Consider the following 24,807-nt stretch of genomic DNA (forward strand, 5'->3'; position numbering starts at 1 on the left):
TTTGGGGACTTGTTGGAACCAAAATACTTCTGATGGTTTTGGTAGAGCCTGCAGTGGTGGAGCAGCCCAACAAAAAGCAGCTGGAGCCTGGATAAATTGGGATTTACAGACAGAAAATGCTGGGAAGGCGGCTGGAGGGACAGGGATGCTCTTGGTGAGGGGGATTTTTGTCTGTTCTCTGTGGTCACACATCACAAATGCTCGGAAATGTTTGCTGGGAATGTTTTCCCCTTGGATTTCCCCGAAGCAGGTGCAGGGGCTGCAGGGGGGTGTACAACGCTCCAGCCCGGAGGGGTGAGGAGGGACTTTGCCATCAGCTCCAGGTGACAATGTCCCTGTCAATGTCCCCGCGTGTGCCTTTGCCCTGTGGATACCACAAAGCATCGCCCCGGCAGCAAACCCCGGGCAGGTTTTGAGCAGGAATAGGAACCTGGAGAGAAAGCTGCGCAGGGAAACAGGGATTGTTACTGGGATGGGAAAAGTTAGGAACCGCGCTGGGTTTAGGGGCTGTACAAGGTGACAGGAGCTGCGATTTGGGGACCAAGTGTCACCCTGGCGCGGTGACAGAGAGGCAGAGCAAAGGAAAGAGCGTGGGGTGGGTTTTTGCTTGAAACGGGGCCGGTTTCTGCTGCAGTTTCTGGTCCAATGGTGTCCCCTAGTGCTGAGCCCTTCCCGGAGCCGCCGCCTGTGGCTGCCGAGGTTTCCTCTTTTCATGTCGTCCAGTTCCTCTCCTGTCACTGTCCTGTTTCCTCTGGTGTTGACCCTTTCGTTCCTCTCCTCCCACCCCTGCCTATATTTTATTTCACAATCTTTGGGTTTCCCTCTCTGCCTCCCTCTTGGTTTTTCCTGTTTTTTTCAGGATGATGCTCCAGCCACAGCAGGACCCAGTACCCTCCTCCTGCCTTGGGCTCCAACTGCACCCTCCACTTTGCCTGAAAAATGCTGATTTTCCATAGATGACTGTTCCAGGATAGACCTGCAGAGCTTCCACTGGGAGCTGGTGGTGAGTACAGCCCTTGGGCATCACCTCCTCGTGCCATTTTGGCCTGGGTGTGTCTGGGAGGGTTATTTCTGACCAAACCAGTACAGCTGTGGGTGAAAAGCTCTGCAAGAAAATCATTATCCATGTGGGAATTGAATGGTCCTGCCTGTCTCCCACCAAAGGAGAGGGAGCTGCCACACAGGCAGAGCTGGGAGCTCAGAAACTGCACACAGGACAGGCTCACCCTAATTCTATAAACTGCTTTCCCATAAAACTCCTGCAGGATGTGAGAAGCCAGCAGCCCTTTAGTTTAATGGGTAATAAAGTCCAAGCACTGGCAATAAAGAGAGATTTCCTCTCATTCCTGCTTCGTGCATGGTTCCTCCTGCCCCTCCCCATCCCTAGGCATGAATTTTTGGGCTGGAGGAGCTCAATCCATTCCCACTGCCTGGATTCCACAGGGACCTGTGCACTGGGAAGCTCTGGGTCCCTTAAGCAGGAGTTAATTCTCAAACTGAACCTTAAATTAGCATTTTTACCCAATGTCCACTGTGGTCTGACATTAGGAGAGGGACTTCTCCCACAAAGCAGGAGGGATAGCACCAGGCTCTTTATCCTTCTTCTACACAGGGTACGACCTGATTACCAGGGGAAGAAACTAAGGAGCAAAAATGAAGGAAAGCCCATCAGATTTTGAAATACCACCAGCACCAAAATCTCTTAGAAACATTCCTGAAAGCAATAAATATCTTAGAAACATTCCTGACAGCAAACCTGAGGGATGAAAAGCCCAGCCTGACACTTGGGGTTGCAAATCCCTTTTGGGACCAGCAAGGTTGGGAACTCAACTCTGCTTGTCCCAACCTCTTCATTCCAGCCCTGCGAGGGGCTGCATGTACAAACAACTCTTTGGAATATTTGCAGGCTTCACTGGAGGGGGAAATGTGCCCGTTTTTGTTCTTGTCAGTGTGGTTTCTTACGCTTCAGAGGAAGCCAGGCTGCCCTGGGAGCAAAGCAAGAGTCCTTTGTTAGGTCAGTAAATACATTCCTGGTGGATCTTCACCAGGTTGGGAGGGATAGAAGGAACGAGGCAGCAAAACCTCACATTTCTGATCATTAATAAAAACTCCAAGTGCAGGACCACTACTGCAGGTCTCTGCTGGGGCAGGCAAAGACTAAACAGAGTTTGGTTTGGGTTTGGCCTGTTAAAATCCCTTTATTTGTGAGGAGCACAGCTCCCTGGTGATCTGCTTGAGTTTCATATCAGCAAGGCTGAGGTCACTTGGGTTGTTCAGTCTGGAGGAGAGAGGACACAGGGGAGACTCCTCAGGAGGGGCAGCTCCAATCCCTGCTCCCTGTGACAGGGACAGGACCCAGGGAATGGCTGGAGCTGTGTCAGGGGAGGGTCAGGCTGGATTTTAGGAAAAGGTTCTTCCCCAGAGGGTGTCAGTCACTGCCCAGGCTCCCCAGGGAATGGTCATGGCCCCAAGGCTGCCAGAACTCCAGGAGGGTTTGGACAACACTCCCAGGGATGCACAGGGTGGGATTTTTGGGGTGTCTGTGCAGGGCCAGGAGCTGGACTGTGATTGTTGTGAGTCCCTTCCAGCTCAGGGTATTGCATGACTCTGACAGGCTCCCCACAGCCCCTGAGCCCCCAGTAACTCCTGGAGGGTTCAAGGACAAGAAGCAGAATGTCACCATGTCCCTGCTGCAGGGACAACCAGGACAGGAGTGCCACCGTGTCCCTGCTGCGGGGACACTCAGGATGGAGTGTCACCATGTCCCCGCTGCGGGGACACTCAAGACAGGAATGTCACCATGTCCCTGCTGTGGGGACACTCAGGATGGAGTGTCACCATGTCCCTGATGCAGGGACACTCAAGACAGGAATGTCACCATGTCCTTGCTGCAGGGACAATCAGGACAGGAGGTTCCTGCAGGTGTTTTGTCTGACCAGCCCAGAAGGCTGCAAAGGGCTGACTCTGGGTTTGGGAGCAGTTATTGCAAAAGGCAGCCTGTGGCTGGACTGTTAGAATTGCATCTGCCCCAGGATCAGCGAGGCTTTATTTCCTTTCTGAGTAACCCTGAGACAGCCCCTTCTGTCAGCCCTGTCCTCCCCACGTTACTCATGGCAGGAAGCTGCTTACGTGAGTGAGGGCTGGAAAATGCTGCACTGCCCTTTCACCACGAATTTTCAAGGAAAATGGAATGAAAAGCTCCCCCAAACTGGCCTTGAGCCGCTGCCTCCTGTCAGCAGCATCCCCTCTCACACTCCCCATGTCCTCCATCACCTGAAGCACTGTGCCAGAGCTCACAGGACTCCAGAGCTGCTCTGGGTTCCTCCTCATTTCCCAGTGCCCAGGTGGGAAGGGCAGGGCAGGGCAGCAGCTTCCCTCCAAAGCTGGAGCAGCATCCTCACCTCTGGGGAAGGGCTTGTGGTGCCCAGCTCCAGAGGAGAGGCTGGAGCAGGGCTGGGAGCCCTCGGGGAGGGCAGCCCAGCCCCAGAGCAGATTCCCAAACCTGCTCCAGGAGTCCCAGGCTGCTGAGCTCAGGTGGGTCTTCTTCTCGGGATGCAGTGTGGTGACTCCAGTCAGGGTTAATCATATCCTGTGGGAGGAAAAAGAGCCCTCAAGGATGTGAACTAATGAAGCAGAGGTGCTGAAGAACGGATGTCAAAGCCCTGGGGGAGAGTCCTGCACATCCTCAGCTCCTGGGGAAGATCCTCCTGGGATCTGTCCAGATCCAAATTGTGCTGCTAACACCAGCTGATGGTCGAGTTTGCTGCCACTGTAATTAAAACTAAAACTAATCAATAGAATCTGGGGTTGTTCTGCAGGTCAGCAAATGTCCCTGGTGCATCTGCACATGTCAAAGGACATTGGAGCCATAGGGCAGAGCTGAGCAGGAGTCTCCAGAGCCACAGAGAGTGGCACCAATGATTCAACTCAAATTAAATGTCTAATTATGATAACTCTCTCCCCGTGGTGGGGATTCTGCTGGTGAAACAAGCCCAGCAAATATCCAATATTACACTGAGTTTATGTAAACTCAGGCACAGCCTCCACGGCTTCCAGGGAGGTGCCCAAGCTCGTGGCCTCCTCCACCAGCACTGACCCCTCAGCAGAGCTGTGTATTTTGGTTTTTCCCTGTTTATTTCTGTTAGATGTCCCTCTGAAACAACTGTGCTCCAACAAGAACTGCTGGAGGAGGAGGCAGCTCTTACACTTCATACTCAGAGAGGGCACAGTTCGTGGCTAAACTGACTCAGAGAAGGAAGTTGGGAAAAGTAGAAATATGGTTTATTAGCTATCAAATCTAGCACAAAACAACACAGCTGGGAGAATACTGTTCTTCTGTGAACCAAGGAGAGTGATAACAGAAATTTAAAGCTGAAGTTTCAATCCCAAATGTAATTCAGTTACAAGAAAAAAAAAGTAAATTTTTCAGCCCCTTCTTTCCCTGGAAAATTGAAATTTCCACAAAATACCAGCTCTTTATCTAAACTATAAGGATTATGTCAATACAAACTGCAGGAGTTGTAGGGAGAGGGAGGACATTTGGGGCTGTTTGAGAAAACAGCAAATTTGGGCATATTTTTGTTTCTTTCTATTTTATGTTAAACTTCAGGGGCTTTTCCTTAAGTTCAGCGCAGCAAAACCACAGGAGAGCATCACCTGTGCCATCCCAGCTCACACAAACACAGTTTCAACTCCTTTTGGATGGAGTGATCTGTATTTAAAGACTTTCATTGAATGTTTTTGCTGGATTTTATACAGAAATACATAAATAAGAAGGCCAGGGGCAGCAGTGAGAAGGCAACACTGAGCAAGACCCTGATGTCGGTGAGGTGTTTTCTGTCCCCTCTCCCAAAGCTAAGGGGGTCAGGGCCCCCTGAAGAGGCACTGACAGCATTTTATCCATCAGAAGGAGGATTTTAAAGCCCAGTAACCCTGGATAAGAGCAGGGATTAGCAGAGCTCCTTGAGTGACACGGTGACAAAGGCCAGCCCTGCGTGTCCCACACGCGCTGCCCGAGGACGCTGCTGGCACCCTTAGGGGGAGAAAAGATGAAGTAACAGCAAAGAGGGGAAGTGAAAAGGACATTGCTTCATTTCTTTGTGAAACAAGGGTCCTGGAGTTCTCTCAACACGTGTGTTTGTTTTTGGAGAAGCTGCTGGAACAGACACCGAGGCCACCGAGGTCACTGGGGGAAGGATTTGGGGGCTCTGCAGGGTGACCTGTCACAGGAGGCCACTCACAGGTACAAATATTCCATGTCTGGAGGCTTTCCCTCAGCTCCAGTAGGAATATTGAGCATGATAAAGACCAAAGAGAGTCATTCCAAGGTTGGTATTGAAGGAGGTGCTTCAAACACTTGGTCTCAGGAGGCGGGAATGGGGCAATGCCACTGCTGGGGTTCAGCCACCCCAATCCTCTCCAAGGCAGAGGAACTCCGGGATCAGGGGTCCCAAATCCCTTCCTGGCACACAGGAGCTGCTCAGCCCCCTCTCACAGCTCTAACACAGATCTATCCTCATCCTGTCATGCTTATCTCACCCCTAACTAGTGGGGACCCCTGACTGCCCTGGCAAGAGGGAAGTGATTTATTCCTGGTGTGTCAGTGAGGCAGAGGGGCAGGGATTGATGCTGGAGCACCAGGCCATTCTCCATCACCTATTCCAGCAGAAAAGTTCATCCTGAGCTCACCACCAGCTCAGGAGGAGCACCAGGAGCACTGGCCTGCAGAGACAGCTCCAAGGCACATACCAGGAAATGTCACTCTGCTTCCATCCCTCTTTATTCCTTCTGCTTTTCACACAGTGATTGGAAAATTCACCACTGGAGCATCACAGACAATTCCCACATCAATCCCCACATCAACCCCCATGGATGAGCTCAGCTGGCAGCTGCTCCAGGCCCCATTTGCAGCCTCTGGAGCCACCAGCCCCTTTTCCAGAGCAGGGAAATGGCAAAGCCAGCACTCCTGGAGCAGAGCCTCTGGAAGGGCTCCCTGAAATTCCCCACTCCCACAGCCTCCAGCACCAGGCACAGCAGCAGGGAAAGCAGCAAGGAGGATTTTTTCATAGCAAGAGAAGGTGGGGAAAGTGGGAAGGGGCCAGTTTGGGGCTTTATTTTGCTTTCTCTCCTAAAGTGTCCTTGATAATTCCACTTGCAGGTTCTCTCCCACAGATCTGCTCTGCCAGCTGAGGATTCCTCCTTGTGCCACCACCTCCCATGCAATATCCATGCTTGGACCTTCCCTCTGAGGGTGGGAAACCAGATCCATGCCAATCTCAAACTGGAGATCATCAGCCCCAAAGAAATAAATAGATTTCAGTAATGGATACAGCGTGGAGGTTTCCTGGAGGAGCCAATATTTGAATTCTTCACAGCTGCATCTCTTCCTTTTGCTGGGTGGGTTGGTTTGTTTTTTTTTTTTCCTCTTTAGCCTGAAGTGCTCCCGGGTGCCTCATACCATGTGGCTGCTTCTTATTTTCATCCCAGACCTGATTCAGAGCTGTGCACTGATATGAAATCTATCAGACAGAAAATGCTCACTGGGGTGGGGAGAGTCCCTTCTGCAGTGCTGAGGACACCCCCACGATGGGAAGGGGAGTTGTGGCTGTAAGAGGAGACCCCAGCACAGAGCAGGGGCCCCCAGGCCTCCATCAAGTGAAAAATATGAAAAAAAAAAAAAAACCCACCAAAAAAAGGGAATGGAAACAATCACGAGGAATGGGCTTATTGTAGGAGAGAGCAAGTAAAAGAGGTTGTTTGGGGACAGGGAGGAAAATGCCAGATAGGAAAGAAATAGAGCTCTGAAGAGAGACAATGGAGAACTGCAGTGAAACAATTGGAGTCCCATGTGGACAGGGAGCAGGGAGATCAGGCAGCTTTTCCCAAAGGTGCTGCAGCTTCCAGCACTCTCAGCCCAGGGATGGACATCAAACCTTCCATGCACAGGGAAATTTTGGTGCCAAGGTGAAGGGAAAAGGGTTTCTTCATGCCCTAAAAGTGAGGTGGGGGGAGTTAAAACAAAGGCAGCAGCCAGAAAAACAAGTGAACCTGTGGAAAGGTAGGAAACCTGCTCCAAGTGACCAGCAGGAAGGAAGCAAACTAAACAAAGGGATGAGCATCACATTACACCTGACACAGGAATATTTCAGGTTTTATCAGTCCTCCACTGCTCAGGGTTCACCTGCAGCTCCCCTGGATGTGCCCTTCAGATCAAGTTAAAAAAGAGATCAGCGTTTCGACAATTAAACTCAGCCTTTTGTCTGATGGAAAAAATCAATTCCAAATGGGGAGATTTCAATACAGGCTGCAATTTTGTTACAATTCAGATTTATTCTGCTTGCTTTCTTCCCTCGTTTTTTTTTTTTTTTTTTTTTTTTTTTTTTTTTTTTTTTTTTTCTTCCCCTCCTCTCTGTTCTCCAGACATTGGCTCTGGTGCCTGTTCTGCCCTCCAAAGACCTTTCTCAGCTGAATTCCATGCAGGGAAATGAGCCCCTGCCCAGCCCAGGGAGTGAAATCCCCTCTTTGGGATAAAAACCCAGGATTCTGGTGCTTCTGCAGCATCCTGGAAATGTTCTCTTTGTGCAGAGCAGCAGGAAAGCACATTGGAGAGGGTTTGTTAAACAGCTTCACTCTGATTTAGAAGAACCTTATAAATGAACTTATTTTGCCTTCTTTCTTTTATCACAGCAAGGACGAGCATCTCCAGCTCTAACATGTTTACATGCTGCTTGTTTTGATGTCCTTGGAGCAGTGAGCACACTGCCAGGTAAGCAGACCTGACCCAGCCCTGGTGTGCCTGTGGTGGGCCAGCTGTGACTGTCCCTGCAGCCACCTGGCAGCAGCTCTGCTCCTGAGCCTGCCCTTGCTGACTGCACCTTCCCTGGGCTCTGGGGATGCTGCAGCACCAGGGAGGGAGGCAGGATGGGCTCCATCCCACAAGGAGATCCTGTTTTTCCCAGCTGAACATTCTGCTCTGGAGCAGAAGCCCCAGTGTTGCTTCCCAAGGCCTCTGCTTGGACTTGCCTGTTCCCAACAATTTCTTGAGGCACAGAGTTCTTCAGCCTGTTTGGATTTGGGTTATTTTTTTTTCTGTCTTGTTTGTTTCTTGGCTTGGGGCAAGAGTTATAGATTTATGGCTAAACAGAGCCAGTGGTTGGAACTGGACTGAAATGAGATGTTTGATCCCTATCAGGGCCCTCGCTGAATAAATTGAGGAGAAACGGGGCAGAAAGACCTTGCAGAAGGTGGGAGAGACCAGGCAGGTGCTCCACAGCCTTCTCCTCACATGGTGGTGACAGCAGCTCCAGACTGGGGCTGAGAGAAGTGAGGAGCAACTTCCCTACTCCAGTTTTTTACCATTTACAGGTATCCAGTGGCAAGGTGGGAGCTCCAGCCCCACCTTGAGAGCGAGCTCAGCTTTTCCTCCCTGCTCACAGAAAGATCTTCAGTGGGCCAGGTTTTAATTCCCTTTTCCAAACAGCCCCTTTTGTGCTTGCAGCCTGCAGGATGGGGCAGAGGGAGGTGTGGAAGCAGCTCGAGGTCAGGACATGCAGTGTTTGCTCGTGGGCTCTGCCACGTAACGAGTGAAGGAATCATAAACCAGGTGTTCCCCAGTGCTGAACTTCATCCCTCGCCACCTCCAGCTGCCATAAACACCAGCAGTGTTTGCTGTGGGCTGCAGAGGGCTTTTGGTTTGGTTTTTATGGTGACTTTGTGCCAGCAGGTTTGTGAATTCGGGGCTGATTTTATGGGAGCGGGTCTGTGCCACAGGGGGTCCTGGTTTGGAGTGAGAGTTCTTGGGGGGTTCTGGGTCCTGCTTGGAGAAAAAGCACAGACAGCAAAATGTGGTGTCCACCTGCACTGCCATCCCCTTGACTTGCCAGACTTGCCTGCCTTCCCTACTGGCCTGTCCATACTGATACAAACACCTGTATTTTCTTCTTCATGCATCCCTTTTTTGCTATAAGGCACCACCAGAACTGAAAACTACTGAGGGGGCAGAGGGTTCTGAAAATATTACTGAACCCAGAAGAAAATCTCCAAACTTGGTGTCATTTCTTCAATTAAAATGACTCCATTTCAGTGACAGGTCACCAGTGCTGGTACCACCCTGTGCCCCTGCCAGTGTCACCTGTTTGTTTAGTGGGTGTTTAATAACCCTACAGCATTTCTGCTGGTGTTGATTTGCTTCTGTGGTTCAACATCAAAGGAACAGAAGTTGGATAGGGCTTGGAACAACCTGTGATAGTGGAAGGTGTCCCTGCCATTGGCTGGGGGTGGAACTGGATGGGTTTTAAGGTCCCTTCCCACCCAAACCATCCCGGGATTCTTCGACTCCATGGAACAGGGATGAGGGCACCTGCAGAGGGGCAGGCGTGTGACCTTTGAGGAAAACCCCCTCTCCCGATGCCCTCCAGGCTTTTCCCATCGTGCTGCCCCCCAAACCCACAGCCCGGAGCGCTGGTTTGACCCCACAGCTGGAGAAAACGCTCCGGGTGTGGAAGGAGCAGTGCAAAACCTGCTCCAGCTCGGCTGTTTGCTCCTGCAGCTCCCAGCAAAGTGCTGCTGGAGGGGAGTTTGTCTGCCAGGCTGTCCTGCCCCGCTCCCTCCTGGAGTGCAGGCAGCAGGAGTTTGTGTGGAGCCAGGGAAAACCGAGGGAATTCGTTCCAAGCCCGCGCTCGCAGCTCCCAGCCAAGGCAGGAGAGGGGAGGCTTTGCTGGACACGAGTTCAAATAACCAGAATGGGTATTATTGTAGTCCAAGGATGGAAAAACAAACATTTTTATTATGGGCTGGAACTAAAACTCCAGGATGGCTGCTAACCCGCCTGATAAGTGGGGTGTTGGCGTGGAGGGGGGTGTGCATCCAGGTTTTTGTTATTCAAGCTCCCCAACCCACGTTCAGACTGGGATATGTTGTAACTGCAATATTCTTCTTATCTTTCTTTTCTCCCCTCTCTGTCAAAGGGTTTTCTTTTCCATTTCTTTAATATTTTTCTTTCCCCCTGCCCCTTTATTTTTATTAACTCACCTAAGGCAGTCGAATCAGCAAATTTTAAAAATGAAATTGCAATTCCAAATTTTCTAGTGGAAGAATGAGCATGCATTTGGCACTGCCTTTTGCCATTGTTTTGTTAAGACAGACTCTCCTCAATTCCCCTCTTTTCCATTTTTTTTCCATTTCAGAGCCTGCCCTTCCTTTATGAGCCCAGATTTCTTCCCATTTGTCCTCTTTCCTCCCTCCTGACTCATTTCCACTTCCCATTTCTTTTCTCTTTCCCTTTCCTTTTGCCAAGAGTTCTTTGATGTTACATTCTGCTATTTTTAATTCCTCTTTCCCACCCCCCAAACTAATTCCCTCTTCCTTTCCAGACTGAAAGAACAATCTGGGCAAAAATTTCCTCAAAATCCAACTTTTGCCCATCCACTCGCCGTCCTCGCACGGTCCTTGTGGCTCTCCAGGAATTTCAAAATCGAGTTAAAGCTGCCCTCAGCTTTGTAATTCCTGACCCATTTCATCAGACCTTCCTCCCAGGCAATTTGGTCACCGTGCTCCTCACGCCAAATATTCCTCCCGTGCGGCTTTTCCGTCTGGAACATCCCGCCCCTGCCTCCAGCATCACCTCCCTTCCCAGTTCCAGCTGTAAAAAAACAGCTTTTCCCTCCCTGTCACGCTGGGTGTAGGCAGCAAACATTGGGTCATTTCTTTTCCACGGTGTGGGAACAGCTGTGGCATGAGTTTGAAAGGAGCCCTGGAGCCTGTGGGCAGCTTGGAGATCTTTCACCCTGAGGTTCATTGGGAATGAGCTGTGACCCCAGGAGTTCCTCCACCACCTTGCTGGAGTGACCTTGTTAGGATATAAAATGCATTTGGAATGGAAATTTAAGGAGGAAAAAATTGATTTAAGGGAAAAGGATGTTTCTGCACTGCATTATTACCTACAAAGGAATTCTTGTCCTTATCAAAGCTTGCGGGGAGGTCCAGGAGATTTCAGAGCAAAGAATGCTCAGCATTCCCTCCCAAGGACCTCCTTTATTCTGGATATCAGGCACAGGACATCACCACGGGGGATCACAGCCACCACTAGTCACAACTTGTGAGGTTTAGCTGGCAGTGGATAAATACCGAGCCTGGGAAGTCAAAACAGTCCTTGAATCTCTGCTTTCAGCAGCAAAGTTCATTTGGTGCAGAGCGCTCCAGATTTCCAAATCCCATCTGGTGGGTCACTTTCAGGCGATCTCACAAAAATTAAACCCAAATATTTCACTTTTTAAGACCAAATTTTTCACTATTTTAAGCCCGAAGATTTCACAGAATGAAATCCCCAGGGCACTGCAGATTAGGTAGGGCCTGTGGAGTTCTAAGATTCCTGAGATGGAGTGCTGAAAATTCCAGGAATTCTCTCAAAGGTGAAATTATTAACCAACTTTTTGTTCCTAAAACAGGTCTGCACTCACTGAATCCTGTGCTGGTCTGGTCTTCCACCTTTCCTGAGGTGTTCCCAGACTTGAATGGGAGCTGGAATGAAAGAATTCCATTTTGGGGTCATCAGGGAAATTCAGAGTTTAATATCAGGGACAAAAGCACCGTGAGACTCAAAACAAAGGAGCAGATTATTTTTCCCCTACGTCTTTGTCTGAAGGTTTCAATCTAGGTTATAGGCAAATTTATATTTTCTTATCAATCCTAATGAAACACGGGATGTGCTGATCCAGACTATTCCACAGGGAAAAGAATCAGGCCAGGAGTCACATGTGTGCAGGAAAACTTGTGGAAGGGGTAGAAAGAAGAGGAATTTCAGTGCAGAGATTTTTACCCATTCTCTTGTTAAGAGGAAAAGCTTTCTCCTGCCTTTTCCACCTGGAAATTGCTGTGGACTCGGCTATAAAATTTTGCTTTTCAGATGCAACAGATTTTTTGTTCTTTCACTGTTTGCTCCCAACTAGAAGGGAATATACTCACAATTTTATGGGCCAATATGAGTAAAATTAATGGTAAAGTTACTCTGAGAGTTGTTTTGGCCTTTATTTAACAAGGTAACCTACTAATTGCTGAAAAATTCAGCAGCCACCACCTCTTTTGTCCTTTCTTACCAGGGCCTGATTGTTTAAAAAAGATGGATGGGAATTTATTTTAGTCCTGTCCAGCACAGGGTGTTCGTTCTGGCAAATAAACCCCTTCCAGCATTCTCCAGAGAGAAATTCTCTGACATTAAGGAACAATTTCTTCTATTCATCATAAAATTTTCTGTATTCATTATGAATGCATCTAAGATCAATCTGGGGGGTAAACACAAGCCCATTCATTTTAAAAGGTTAGTCTTTCTATGTCTATTATATAGATTATATATACACATTTATTATATTGCATATAAATGTCAAGTGTGACCTTTTTCTGCTGTGATGCACAGTTTAGTGGGGCTTGTATAAAAGCACAGCTGTCACATTTATTTTACATCCACATGGAGCTGAATTGTACACAGAATATCTCTGAAATCGCTGCTTTAAGCAACTTTGAGGCGCATTTTTTAAAACACATTAATGGAAATATATTGGTGTAAACTTCCTGGTGGAAATAAAGTGAAGAGTGTAAGATTTATTGGTACATTATTTGACAGGGGAAAAAAAAAAAATGGATGTGCTAGAGGGGCTCTGCAGCCCAGGAGGGCTTTTTTCCAAGCCTTGCCCTTGATCCTCTTTGCATCCCTCGGGCTTGGGATGCTCCGAGGCTGAATGGAGGAATGGAGCTGCAGGATCATGGAATGAAGAATTCCATGAAATTCCAGGGGAATGGAGCTGCAGGATCATAGAATGGAGAATTCCGTGGAATTCCGGGGGAATGGAGCTGCAGGATCATGGAATGGAGAATTCCATGGAATTCCAGGGGAATGGAGCTGCAGGATCATGGAATGGAGAATTCCGTGGAATGGAGCTGTACGATCATGGAATGGAGAATTCCATGGAATTCTGGGGGAATGGAGCTGTAGGATCATGGAATGGAGAATTCCATGGAATTCTGAGGAAATGGAGCTGCGGGATCATGGAATGGAGAATTCCATGGAATTCTGAGGAAATGGAGCTGCAGGATCATGGAATAACAGGAATATTCAGCTTGGAAAAGAGCCCCAAGACCACTGAGTCCAAGATTCCCCAGCACTGCCAAGGCCACCACTAGCCCGTGTCCCCAAGTGCCACATCCACCGGGATCTTGAATCCCTGCAGGGACGGGGTCTCTGTGCAGGATGGGTGTCCCGGACAGCCTCTGCCAGTGCTGGACATTTTCCATGAGGAAATCTTCCTTAATATCCAGCCAAACCTCCCCTGGCACGACCAGCGAGGACACCTCTCCTTCCTTTTCTCTTTGCTCCCTCAGGATTGTCACGTCACTTTCACAAACCATCCAAGCTTTTTACGGCATGGCAAAGTTTTAGGGTCAGGAACGCGCTGTGACCCCCCCAAATCGTGGAAACCTCCCACTCATCCTTGTCGTGGCACGGGGTGGGGGACAGAGACAGGAGACCCCCGAGGGGGGCGGGACACGGTTTGGTGACACAGATGGAGCGCTGGGGTGACAAACAGTGCCTGGCGGTGACATTGGCCAAGGGGGACAGACAGTGCCCAGGGCACAGTGCCCGGGGGTGGCGGGCGGTGTCCGGCAGGGACAGACAGCGCCCAGACAGGACACCCACCCCCGGGTGCCACCGCCCCGGCCCGCCGGCCGCCCTCCCGCGCAGCTTTCGTCGGGCGCGGTGTCCGGGAGCCGCGGATCCACGCGGGCTGTGGTTGGCGCGCCCGCCCGCCCCCGGCCGCCCGGCGGCGGCGCAGGCGCGGTGCGCGCATTCCATGATGGCGGCGCGGGCGGGCGGCGGGCGCTGAGGCGGCGGAGCCCGCGGGGCACACGGTCAGTGCCGGGGGCAGCGCACGGGCGCGGCCGGGGTCCGCTCCCCGAGCCCCCTTCCCCGGGCTCCGCTGCTCCCCGGCGCGGCGCAGAGCGGCGGTGCCCGGGCGGGGCGCGGTGGGCAGTGCCGGCAGCGGAGCCCCGCGGAGCGGAGGGCGGGAGGCGGCGCGGAGCCGGGCGGGGGCGGCTGGAGGGACAGGCGGGACCCCGGGCACGGGAAGGGTGCTCTGGGGCGGGGGACAGCCCGGGCTGCGGGGCAGCTCCGGGGTGGACGTGGCGCAAGGGGCAGGTGGGGGCAGGATCCAGGGGGATCCGATGTCCCGGGACATGGCGTGGGATGGGATGTGATGGGGTGCCCGGGGTGGGATGGAGTGCCTGGGATGTGGTGCCCGGGTTGGGGTGCCCGGGGTGCGGGGCAGGCAGCGTTCCGGGTGTCCGGGACACGGCCGGCATCTGTCCGGGTGCGCTGCCCTGTGCAGCGCGGGCATCCCCCGGGACACCCGGCGGGTTCGGGACGCGGTTTTGGGGATTCGCTCCTAACGGCACTCCCGCTGCTGCTGCGGGGACCGGGCTGGGCCGAGCGGGGGCTCCGGCCGAGCCTGCCCGGATGGGGTTAATGCCAGCCCGCGCCGCGGGTCGCGCTTCCCCCAGCCCGTTCCCGCTCCGCTCCCCTGCGCTCAGATTCTCCGTCTCTTTTCCCTTTCCCCCCCCATCCTCCTGCTTGGTGGGGCAGGAGGGGCTGCGATGTGCAGTCGTCCCCCCCGGGTCCCCCCTGGCCGCCCCCCCGTGCTCCCTCCCCGGCAGCCGCTGCCTGCGAATGCCACGTAGCCTTGTAGTTGTTCCCCTTGGCTGCTCCGCAGCTCCGGTCCCAGACACCTCCCCCGCGTCCTCCTGGGCTCGGGGCAGGGGGAGGTCACTCCTGTCAGCCCCTGCCTGCCTGCTGACCATCTTTTGCCCTCCCCCTTCCCGCCGTGTCCCCCTCTCCGCCTTGGGGCAGCAGCAGTGGGGACCCCGCTGGGGTCACTCGCTCTGCCCGCTGCTGTTTATGTGGCTCGCAAAGGGCTGGGGACATCAGCAGCGGGTGCTTCCCTTCGGGGACAGTCCCCTGGGATTCTCTGACCCCAGACTCAGCAGTCCCTCTGCCCCCTCAAATCTGAAGCGATAATCTCTGAAAACAGGGAAATAATGCAATGATGGCAGGTGTATTTGCTCCCTTCAGCAGCTCGCCCAGCTGGTTTCCGAGTCTCACTTCTGTTCAAAACTTGGTTGGAATGATGGAAATTTTCTGTAATTAATAATGGAGCTTTCAGTTTCTGACCGTTCTGCTGCTACTTTGTCTTCTCTCTGTCGTGTGCTAGTTAATTTTTTTCACATTGGCAGCATTTCCTTGCTTTCCCTGCTGCCCGATTGGGAATATTGACACACAGATAAGTTCCCCAACAGCCCGCTGCACTTATGGCTGTGGCCTGTGATTCCTGATGTTTTCCTAATGTATTTATCTTTACAACACTCCGTTCAATAGGGAAACACTGTCTCAGTCACAGATGGAAAGACTGAGGCACCGAAATATTTATGGCCCAAGGTCGCACAGGAAGTATGTGGTGAGGCAGGGAATTGAATCTAGATTTCCTGAGCCTCAGATTAGCATTTGAACCAGGGAAGCATCCTCTCTGTATTTTAAGCCAATAAATTGACCTTGGAGTTAAGATCCAGTGTAGAAGAAAGTACTTTGTGTTTGGTTCAGTATCTGTGTAAGTAAGCGCAGCCTGAGTTGCTTCCCACACTCGCATTCCTTCCCTTGGTTTATGTAATTTGTGAAAGAGGATAAGGTGGTAAAATAGGAAAGATGTTGACTTTCTCAGGGCTCAGTGTGTGATCATGGGTGTTGAAAAGCAGCCAGCTATTACACTCTCCTCTCTCTTTGGGCTTTTTACCTTCCTGTTTCCAAATCTTGGAAAGTTTTGGAGCGCTGTTGTTGTCTGGGAATCTTTTGTTCTCAGCTGGGATCAAATAAATCTCATTTTCTAGAGAGCTGAACTAATTTACTGGATCCCAGATCTCTCTGTTTTGGATCCTTCATGGGGCAGCCCGTGGATAAACAGGGCTGGGACTGACGGCTCACACAGCTCCTAGAGCAAGCTCTTACAAGTTATTCACTCAGCTGTAGCTCAGGATTGTTGCAGCAAGTTTTTGGAAAACTTGGCTTCAGCTGGAATGAAGCAGCACTTTGACAATGCAGTGGAATTATTCCAGCTCCTTGTGCACAAATGCCACCTTGCCCTGCTCTTCTCTTGAAACAGCTGATTTTTGGTGGTGGTTTGGTAATTCATTTTTCTTCAGTGGTTTTGAGGAATTGGATGTTAGAATGCTTTAAAACAATAACTCCTGGTGGATTCACATTGAGAGAGAATAAAGATAACTTTGTCTACACAAATCCATTTCCTGCCACAAGCCTTGATCAGAAGCTGCATCTCTCTTTGATGTTGCACTGACACCAAATCTGGATATAAATGTTCTGTATAACTCTTTTCATGACCTTTTGGTTGTCATTTTTGGGGGTTGGCATTGGTGTCCTGTTAACTGTGGGGCTTGTCCCAGCCCAGCCAACAATTGTCATCTTTTATGTTTATTTTTAGGAAAGGTTTGGCGAGTCCTTAGAAAACAAACACTTCATATGGACTGTGCAGACAGGAGAAATTCCAGTATTCTGCACTCGTTCTGCCTGGCCTTGGGTGAATTTCATGCAAATCAAAATTTATCTTTTAAGCTTGAAAGAGCAGCATTTTTATTTGGTGACTTGCTATTTCCACAAGTGGGAAACTTGTCAGATTTAGAAGGAAATACGTGACCGAGAAGACATTTTTATAATATTGTTCATCAAAGTCAGGAGCTGCTATGAAATATTGTAAGAATTCTTTCCCTAGGAACATATTTTCTTAATTTCCTGTCATGATTTCATTGAATTGGAGAAGAATTTTAAAATTATTTCTGAAAGCAGATGAGAAAACCTCAATATTAGTAATCCTGCAAGAGGCAAGAGTCTTGAAGGAAAAAAATTACATTTCTCACTTCTAATTGTGGTCTGTCTGAAAGCATCAGGTTTGAACTTTCAGTATTTAAACCTGGGGTTGCTCAAGGCTCTGGCCTCAAGGCTGGGGGATGTGGAAGCAAGAACCTGTGCATTTTTCACCTGTTTTTAGCACATTGTCATGGAGCTTCACAAGGTCAAGATGGTTGGTTTTCAGCTGTTATCTTTGCTGCAAGCCAGACCTTCACTGAAAAGTTTTGGATTCCTGAGTGAGGAGCACACACTGAACTCTTTATTGCATTCTTGAAGAGCTTATTGTAAAAGCAGCGATAATTTATTCTTTCAGTGGTGCTAACACAATCCTTTCTGTGTATTGACCAGCACAGACAGACCACTGGCTCCCAGCCCTTGGGCCCTTTCAATCCTAATGTAAATCTCCCCTTGTTCCCAGGATCTTGATTGATGTGGAAAATGCCTCCTTTTGCCCAGGATTCACTCTGAGGCCTGATGCTTTATATTCAATATTTTTCCAGTGTCTCATTTGAAGTTGCTCAGGAGGAACATTTGTTAGGTTGTGACTTCAGAAGCATCTTCAAGTGATGTCATCAGTGTGACCTGAAGACAGTATCACCTTTTGGGTGACAATGACAATGGATTGCTGTGTGGGAGCTCCTCCAGGCAGCCTGAGGAGCCACCAGGACTGAGATTTTTTTTTTTTTGAGCATTTCAGTAAAACTGCAGAACACCCTGTACCTGCCTGGGCCTTATCTTTAGAGATTCAGCAGGAATTTCTCCATGGAAAGGGTGGCCAGGCATTGGAAGGGGCTGCCCAGGGAGGTTTGGAGTCCCCATCCCTGGAGGTGTCCAAGGAAGGGCTGGAGGTGGCACTCAGAGCTCTGGGCTGGTTGGGGTTGGGCACAGGTTGGACTGGATGATCTTGGAGACCTTTTCCAGCCTTAATAGTTCAATGAAGAGCAATATTGGGGTTTGACTGATCCCTGCAAAAACTTCATGTGTTTGCAGGCCAAAAGAAGGCTCAGTTTAGGAAGTGTTCTAGTGCTGGATGCAGCTTGAGAAAGGTGGTGATTTTTACATTATTAAATCCAACATCTGAAGTGGTTTAACGACTCCTGGAGCTGTTCATTTCCTTCTGTTGGAGCATCTTTAGTAGAGCAGTTTCTAGAATAAAGCTGTGCTGCCCTGTAACAGCAAACTGGGGTTGTATTTCCAGCTTTATATGTCTTTTTATGTCCCTTATCAGACGGGAAATGTGTGCATGACAATTTAAATTTGGGTATGTTTGGAACCTGAGTTTTCTGTCTTTACTGCCATGCAGAGGAATAGAACAGGTATATAGTAACTAAATAAATCCAGTTATATCCAAAGAACTTCCCAGTGAAGTTACCACTGCCTGTCACCTCCTGGCTTCTGCTCTTTCCATGGATCTCTGGTGTTCCCTTCAGCTTGTTTTACTGCAGATTTCATGTTTGCCAAGGCACTAACATGAACATGTGGGGTTTTTGCCTGCAGAAAGAAGCTTGAGGACAGCAGACGTTGCTCACTCTGCAGCAGGCACTGGAGCACTCACCAGGAGGAATTCCAAGTCAGAGAAGTGACAACGGTAATTACACAGAACTTAGGATTCTCCTGGATTTTATGATTTTTATTTTCTCATTAAGTCTCTAAGTAACAGTTTAAGTTGAAGTGAATGTATTTGACAGACCTCTAAACCTAGGACTTTTTTTTTTTTCTGGAAGAAAGTTCTGGAAAACTTCTTATCAAAGGGAAAAAATGAATTAGGGAAGGAAGAACTGATGTGAGTTCTTGAGGCAAGAAGAGTTTCTGCTTCCACAGGAACATTATTGATATTGTAGGGTGGCAGCCTTGTCTCTGTATTCACATTTCTTACTCTTTCTTCTCCCTTCACCCACTTAGCTGGAAGTTTTCTCTTGGAGAGAATTGCATAATTGGCTTTGGATAAAGAAAGTAAATTCTGTTTTTAGCCAGATGCATTTCCTGTGTAGAGAACAGCTGGAGTGGGTGACAGCATTCTGGTAGTGCCTTGCTCAGATCCTTTGGTTTTAGTTGGAGATCATGGAACTGAGTTCCTTCTCATGGAACTGGTCAGGTCAGGGAACTGATCTGCTGGAAAAGCACAAAGGAATCTGTCAAAACCTGGGGAGGAGTGTTGGAAAGCAAAACATGATCAGCAGATGGATTTCATACAAGAGATAAAGAAGTGATAATCATGCTGCACTCCCTGGATCTGTAGAGGTGTTTTGAGAGGAAAAGCATTTAACCAGGTTAATTCCAGGTTTATTAATTCAGATGAAGTATTTTTATCTGCTCTTCCATGCCCTTTATTAAATTACTTCAGCATTAATATCTCTTCCATGAGAATCAGTTGCTTTCAGTTCTGCTGGATGAGGTATTTAAGTGCCCACTGATGTCACTTGGGTTTGTTATCTCCAGTCAGGAGTGAAGGCAGTTTAATGTTTGTGTGGGAGGAGCTTTATGCTCCTGAAGGACTTGCAAGATGTTCCTGTTGGTTCTAAGCAGATCCTGCTTGAAAAAAACTTTAATCTGGTCACCCAGGTATGTATTTTTGTCCATTTCAATGTGAGGGGTGAAAATTATTTAGAGGAACTATTCAGATTTGGAAGATATTATGTAAACAGCCTTTTGGTCTATTGTAAATTGTCATTTATAAATATTCAAAGCTCAGGTAGAGAAAGGAATTATTTCACTGTGTTGCCAGCCATCAGCTGAGCTGTGGCAGTGATTCTGTGCTGGTCCTGGCCAGACTGAGGGAAGTGTTCCTGCTCCAGCCTCATGGGGATGATCTCACACTTGCATTTCTCCCTTGCATTTTCCATGAACTAAAAAAATGCACATGGTCTGATGCCACGAGGCTGCTCAGCTGTGGTAATTGCACTCATTTATTGGTGTGTTTTAGCCCTGGGTTTAAGCATAACCTGTTCTAACCAGCCTAATTCGACCCAGTGCTCAGCTAAAGTGTTACAGCCCCAACCTCTGGTGTTGTGCAAGGAAAAATCTTCAGCTGCTGTATCAAAATAATTCCTCCTTGCTCAGAGTTTGCTTAATCTGCTCCAATTTGAAGAAATCCTTTGCTTTTGCTGGGGTTTTCTGCTTAGTTTTGAAGTCCTGGTTGTTAATGAGAGAGGCCTGTTTGTGCTGCATCCAACACTGGTGATTTGCAGATCAGAGCTGGTGGAAAATCAGCCTTTGCTTCCTTAGAGCCTGCAGAAACCTGAGTGCAAACTCCTGTTTGTTCCACCTGTGAAATCCTAATTTTCCTCCTGTTTGTTGGATTAGACAGCAGCTGACTGCTCTGAGCTGTCTCATGGTAGGGAACCTCTCCTGGAAATGTCCTGGTTGCTGTTGGTTTTTATAATCTGCATGATTGCCCTCCCTGAGTCAAGTTTAAAGTGAATAAATCAGTGAAGATGCAGAATGCAAGCATTTGGGAAAGAGCTTTTGGATCACCTCTGTCTCATACCAGCTGTGTGTGTCTGCCATCCCATAATGCTCCCAAATTCATGGAGGTATCACCCAGCTCTGGCACTAAATAGGGCTCAGTTTTGGTGCTTTCCTGGCTCAATCCTAGGAGGTTTCATCCAGGTTTGGACACACATGGCACAGGACAAAGCAGAGCAGCCAAGCTCAGGGTGCACTTAAATTCCCCACTTTTCCTGATTCTCATTGAAAGATTCTAAAAAAAAGTTTTTAAAATCCTTTAATATTTATTCCTTGCCATGAGCTGGGTGTTCCTGGCTGGAGGGAGGGACTGGGATGAACAAGGTGCTGTGGAATGATGTGTTCCTGTTGGAGGGAACGTGTCTGCACACACAGCAGCCATTCCTTTGGGTTGCTTCCAGCCTTTCAAACTGAACTTTTCCCCTGCAATCTGGTAAATGGGCAGAACTTTTTTATTTTGGAGGAAAAAAATTACCATAAAATGCCTTCAGTTGTACCTTCCACTTCAAGACAAATGTGTCCCATGGAGAATAGCTGTGCTCAGCTGTGCAGATCCTTCTCCTGGATTTCAGAGCCTTGGGAAAGGGTGCAGCTCCCTGTAGGAACTTGCAGTTCCCAGCTGGCAAACCTTGGCACACTTGGAAATTCTTTGTTTCATCTGCTCAGCTCTGTGGTACTTCCAGGTGGGAATTCCAGCTGCCTTTTTGTTGACCAGTTCAGGTCCAAGAGAGAATTCCAGTCACACACAGGGCTTGTGCTCTGTCTTGTACCTCTGGGGAGAAGTTTTTTGGATTTCTTTTCCATGGACTGTGGTGTCTGTTACTTCCATAGCTTCCAAGTGATTTAGAGAACCATTTGGATACAGAATTTCCATAGTAATGTGTTAATATGTAAATAAACTGGTTTGCTTCAAGGCCTAAAAAAAACCAGAATAATGTTTTAAATTCACAGCTTTACACTTGGAAAATCATATTTAAAACAAGCCCATTGTTAAATTGCATTTAATAAAGGCTTTTTCATCTAAGTTTGAAAGCTTTTGCTTTGTGTAGCATTAAGATGTTCAAATGAGCACCTTGGCTTATTCCAGAAAGAGTCACCTTCCTAACAGGTGGAAAGAAAGATAGGTTTATGTTTTTCTTTTTTCTCTCTTTTTTCTTTTTTTTTTTTTTTGGTAACAACATTTTTGCAGCTTGAAAATTCCTAATCCCTTTATTTTTTAAGCTGAAATAAGAATGAAGCACCTTAATAGCTCAGTCCTTTGAGGTGCTCTGTTCTCTGAATATTTGTAGAAGCAGGATTGGGATTAGGGATAGGACCTTTCAGGGACTCCTGGATTTTGATTTATGGAACTGGTCACTTAGGAAGCAGAATACAAGTGCTCAGGATTCAACTCTGCTTTTCTGGTAATAACAGAAAAGCCAAAAAAGAACTAAAACAACGAAGGAAAATATTTATCTAAAAGTCATGTCATGTTTGCATTATAGAAACTGTTATTGCCAATTTTATGGGCCTCCTGAATGAATAATTCTGAGGGCAGGCATGGCCTTAACATGAGCATAATATTAAATAAGAACTCAAATCAAATTAATGCACTCTGGGCATTGACAGTGCTTTTCTGCCCAGAGCTCCCAGCTCTTCCAGTGGAGTTTCTTTTGGGAAGAGCAGCAGGGAATTGTGCAGCCCCTGGAAAAACGTGAGTGTAAGGCTGGAGGGTGGGCACTGGAATCCTGAGGGATGGAGTTTCAGGCTGGAAAACAATCCTGGAGTGCTGGGGAGGCTGCAGGGGACAATTGTTTGATGGCTTTCCTGGCACACTCCCCCAGGAACCCGATCCAGAGGGGTGAAAGTCGATCCCATCCCTCGGCTCAGAGCTCCCGTGGCTTCGCTGGCTTGGGTCTGCTGCTTCTGGGTGATTTTAGGGGTTTTGGTGTCTGGGAAATGAGGGCTCCAATCCCAGTCTTAGTCATCCTCCAGGGAGGATTTTAGGAGCGTTGAGGTCTCGGGGTGGCCTGAGAGATGAGAGTTAATAGTAAATTAAAAATCCTCCTGTAATTTGGCCAGTGCTGAATGCAAACGCTTGGAGCAGAGTGCGGGAGCCTTGTCTTGTGTGTGAGGAGATGGGCTGGAATTTTGGTGAGGTCAAATATGGGGTTTGTGACTCCATATTAAAGTATTTTCCTATTATATTAAAAAATCTCTCTCCAGAAAGATCTCACACAGACTTTAAATGGGAGGAACACTGCAGACAGGCATGGATCAGCTTTATTCCACTGTCCAGAGAAGAAACCAGATTCCATAAACAGTGAAAAATAAGTTTATAACCCCAGGCAGAAGCTGTCCCAAAGGCTGGATTTTCATTACAGTAAGTGCTGGATTTAAGATGAGAAAGTTCCTATTCCAAGAAGCTTTCCTGGAGTCACAGACCTTACTGGGTCAAAGCTACCCCTGGATCAGGCTCTGAATAGTCAAAATGTTTGAGCCCATTCCTTGGGTAAGTCATGAGGGACATTTTCAGGTGAGCTCTCAGTATTCAGAATATTTGAGCACATTTCTTGGGTAAGTCATGAGGGACATTTTCAGGCAGGTTCTCTGAATATTCAGAATATTTGAGCCCATTTCTTGGGTAAATCATGAGGAACATTTTCAGGCTCAAGGCTGTGTTGCCCTCCTGGCTGGAAGCCAAACTTCCCACAAGATGCTGTGGCCTAATTCCCTTGGGGACCGTTAGAAATGATTTCCAGGATTTTAATCAAAACATGGATTTAGTGGGGAACAGATGACTTTTGGAGCAGGGGTGGTCCCTTCAGAGCTCAGGCTGTAACCGAGCTTCTGTTAAATCTCTCCTTGCCTTCATCTTGCTCAGAGTAAACCCAGTCCACCCAGCAGCTCTCACGTGTGGTCCTGTGGCACAAACTATTTTAGGAGTGGGATGGTACCTTCAACACCTTCTTAATGCTGTTTATGGGAAACATTTGGGTGGGAGAGGGCAGCTTCTGTCTTATTTCCCCAATTTTTTCTGCTTTAGAATTGTGTGGGGCGTATATGGGTTTTTTAGGAGTCATAATTAAGGTTGGATCTTTTTGACAAGGTTATTCCTTAGCCTGAGGTTGGGGATGGCTTTGGGATGGTTCTGTGGTTGTTCTTTTAACAGCCTTTGGAGATGAATGATGGAAAACTGAACTGACAGAGTGAAGTGTAAAATAGAGCTTCAGTTTGTAGGAGATCTGAATTCTAAGGCATGGCAGTAACAAATAATATTCTATATCAGAGAGCATGGGATTTCCCCCTGCTCAGAGAAAATATATTTACCGTACTTCTTTATATTATGTAATATTTATAATACTAATTAGTAATTCTGTCATTAAAAAAAAGGTGTAAGTGAAGCTTTAACTGTTTATACAATACTGCTTTTAGTAAAGAGCAATATTAGACTAGTTTACTTCCTGCAATAAATGAAAATTTAGGGTCGGGCTGGCAGGTTGCATTATGCACTGAACCTGGAAATCAGGAAGTCCCTGCTGAATTTCAGGCTCTCCTTCCTGTACATATTGTTCTTTCTAACTCAGGCATGCTGTATTTAAAAAAATATAAAGTCTCCATTTAAGTAATAAGCTCCTTGGAATAGGAACTTTCTCATCTTAATTCCAGCACTTACTGTAATGAAAATCAGCCTTTGGGACAGCTTCTGTCTGAGGTTATAAACTTTATTTTTCACTGTTTATGAAATCTGTTTGGTTTCTTCTCTGGACAGTGGAATAAAGCTGATCCATGCCTGTCTGCAATGTTCCTCCCATTTAAAGTCTGTGTGAGATCTTTCTGGAGAGAGATTTTTAATATAATAGGGAAATACTTTAATTTGAGATAACAGGAACTTTGAAACTCACAAAATCCATAATACTGCAACACATTTGCACAATAGATAACATGACTAAAAGATACAATCCAATTAAAATGGGGTTTTTTCAGTTTATTAATTTTTTCTTATTTCTTTTCTATTACCATTAAGAAATACACATGCATGTCTGTAGTAAATACTGGCAAATTCACTGTCAGTGCCTAAAGAGAAACACGTCTGTAAATTGTAGATTGTAAAGAAGTGGTGACTGCTCCAAAAACCCTTGATAAAACAGGAGTGATGTGTTTATCCAAGAAGATTCTTCTGGCCAGAGCATTTCTTCCAGATATTGCTGTGACAATTTTGAAGTTGTTTCTTCTGTGTCATTGAAGTGGAAGTGACAGAGCTGACGTGGTGCCTCATCCTGAGCTGCATGTTGGAAATGGCTAAAGGAGGCCCAGGAATACTGGGAGTTCTTCCCAGGAGTTTACAAAACATTTCTGGAGTCATTATGGTTGGAAAAGACCTCAAAAAACCCAAATTCCAGCCA

General features: G+C 47.9%; 1 protein-coding gene and 1 long non-coding RNA gene across 3 annotated transcripts in view; both read left to right on the plus strand.

Annotated features, from left to right (window-relative positions):
- Nucleotides 1-3,459: 3,459 nt before the first annotated feature.
- Nucleotides 3,460-11,280, plus strand: LOC146763266 (uncharacterized). Its single transcript, XR_014952473.1, has 3 exons — nt 3,460-6,396; nt 7,687-7,765; nt 8,192-11,280. It is a non-coding gene; the product is annotated as an uncharacterized LOC146763266 (long non-coding RNA).
- Nucleotides 11,281-13,761: 2,481 nt separating this feature from the next.
- The window catches only part of LOC110474371 (fibronectin type-III domain-containing protein 3a), a 39,153-nt gene continuing 28,107 nt past the window's right edge, over nt 13,762-24,807 (plus strand). The window contains exons 1-2 of one of the 2 annotated variants that reach the window (XM_021537740.3): nt 13,762-13,899; nt 18,455-18,545. The gene's annotated coding sequence lies outside the window, so the exon portion shown is untranslated. Of the gene's footprint in view, nt 13,900-14,162; nt 14,186-18,454; nt 18,546-24,807 lie in introns of those variants that run through there. The other variant, XM_085570605.1, reaches the window with a different exon arrangement.

Source organism: Lonchura striata, chromosome 4A, assembly GCF_050655825.1.
Source record: "Lonchura striata isolate lonStrDom1 chromosome 4A, ASM5065582v1, whole genome shotgun sequence".
In the NCBI taxonomy this organism is placed as follows: domain Eukaryota; kingdom Metazoa; phylum Chordata; class Aves; order Passeriformes; family Estrildidae; genus Lonchura; species Lonchura striata.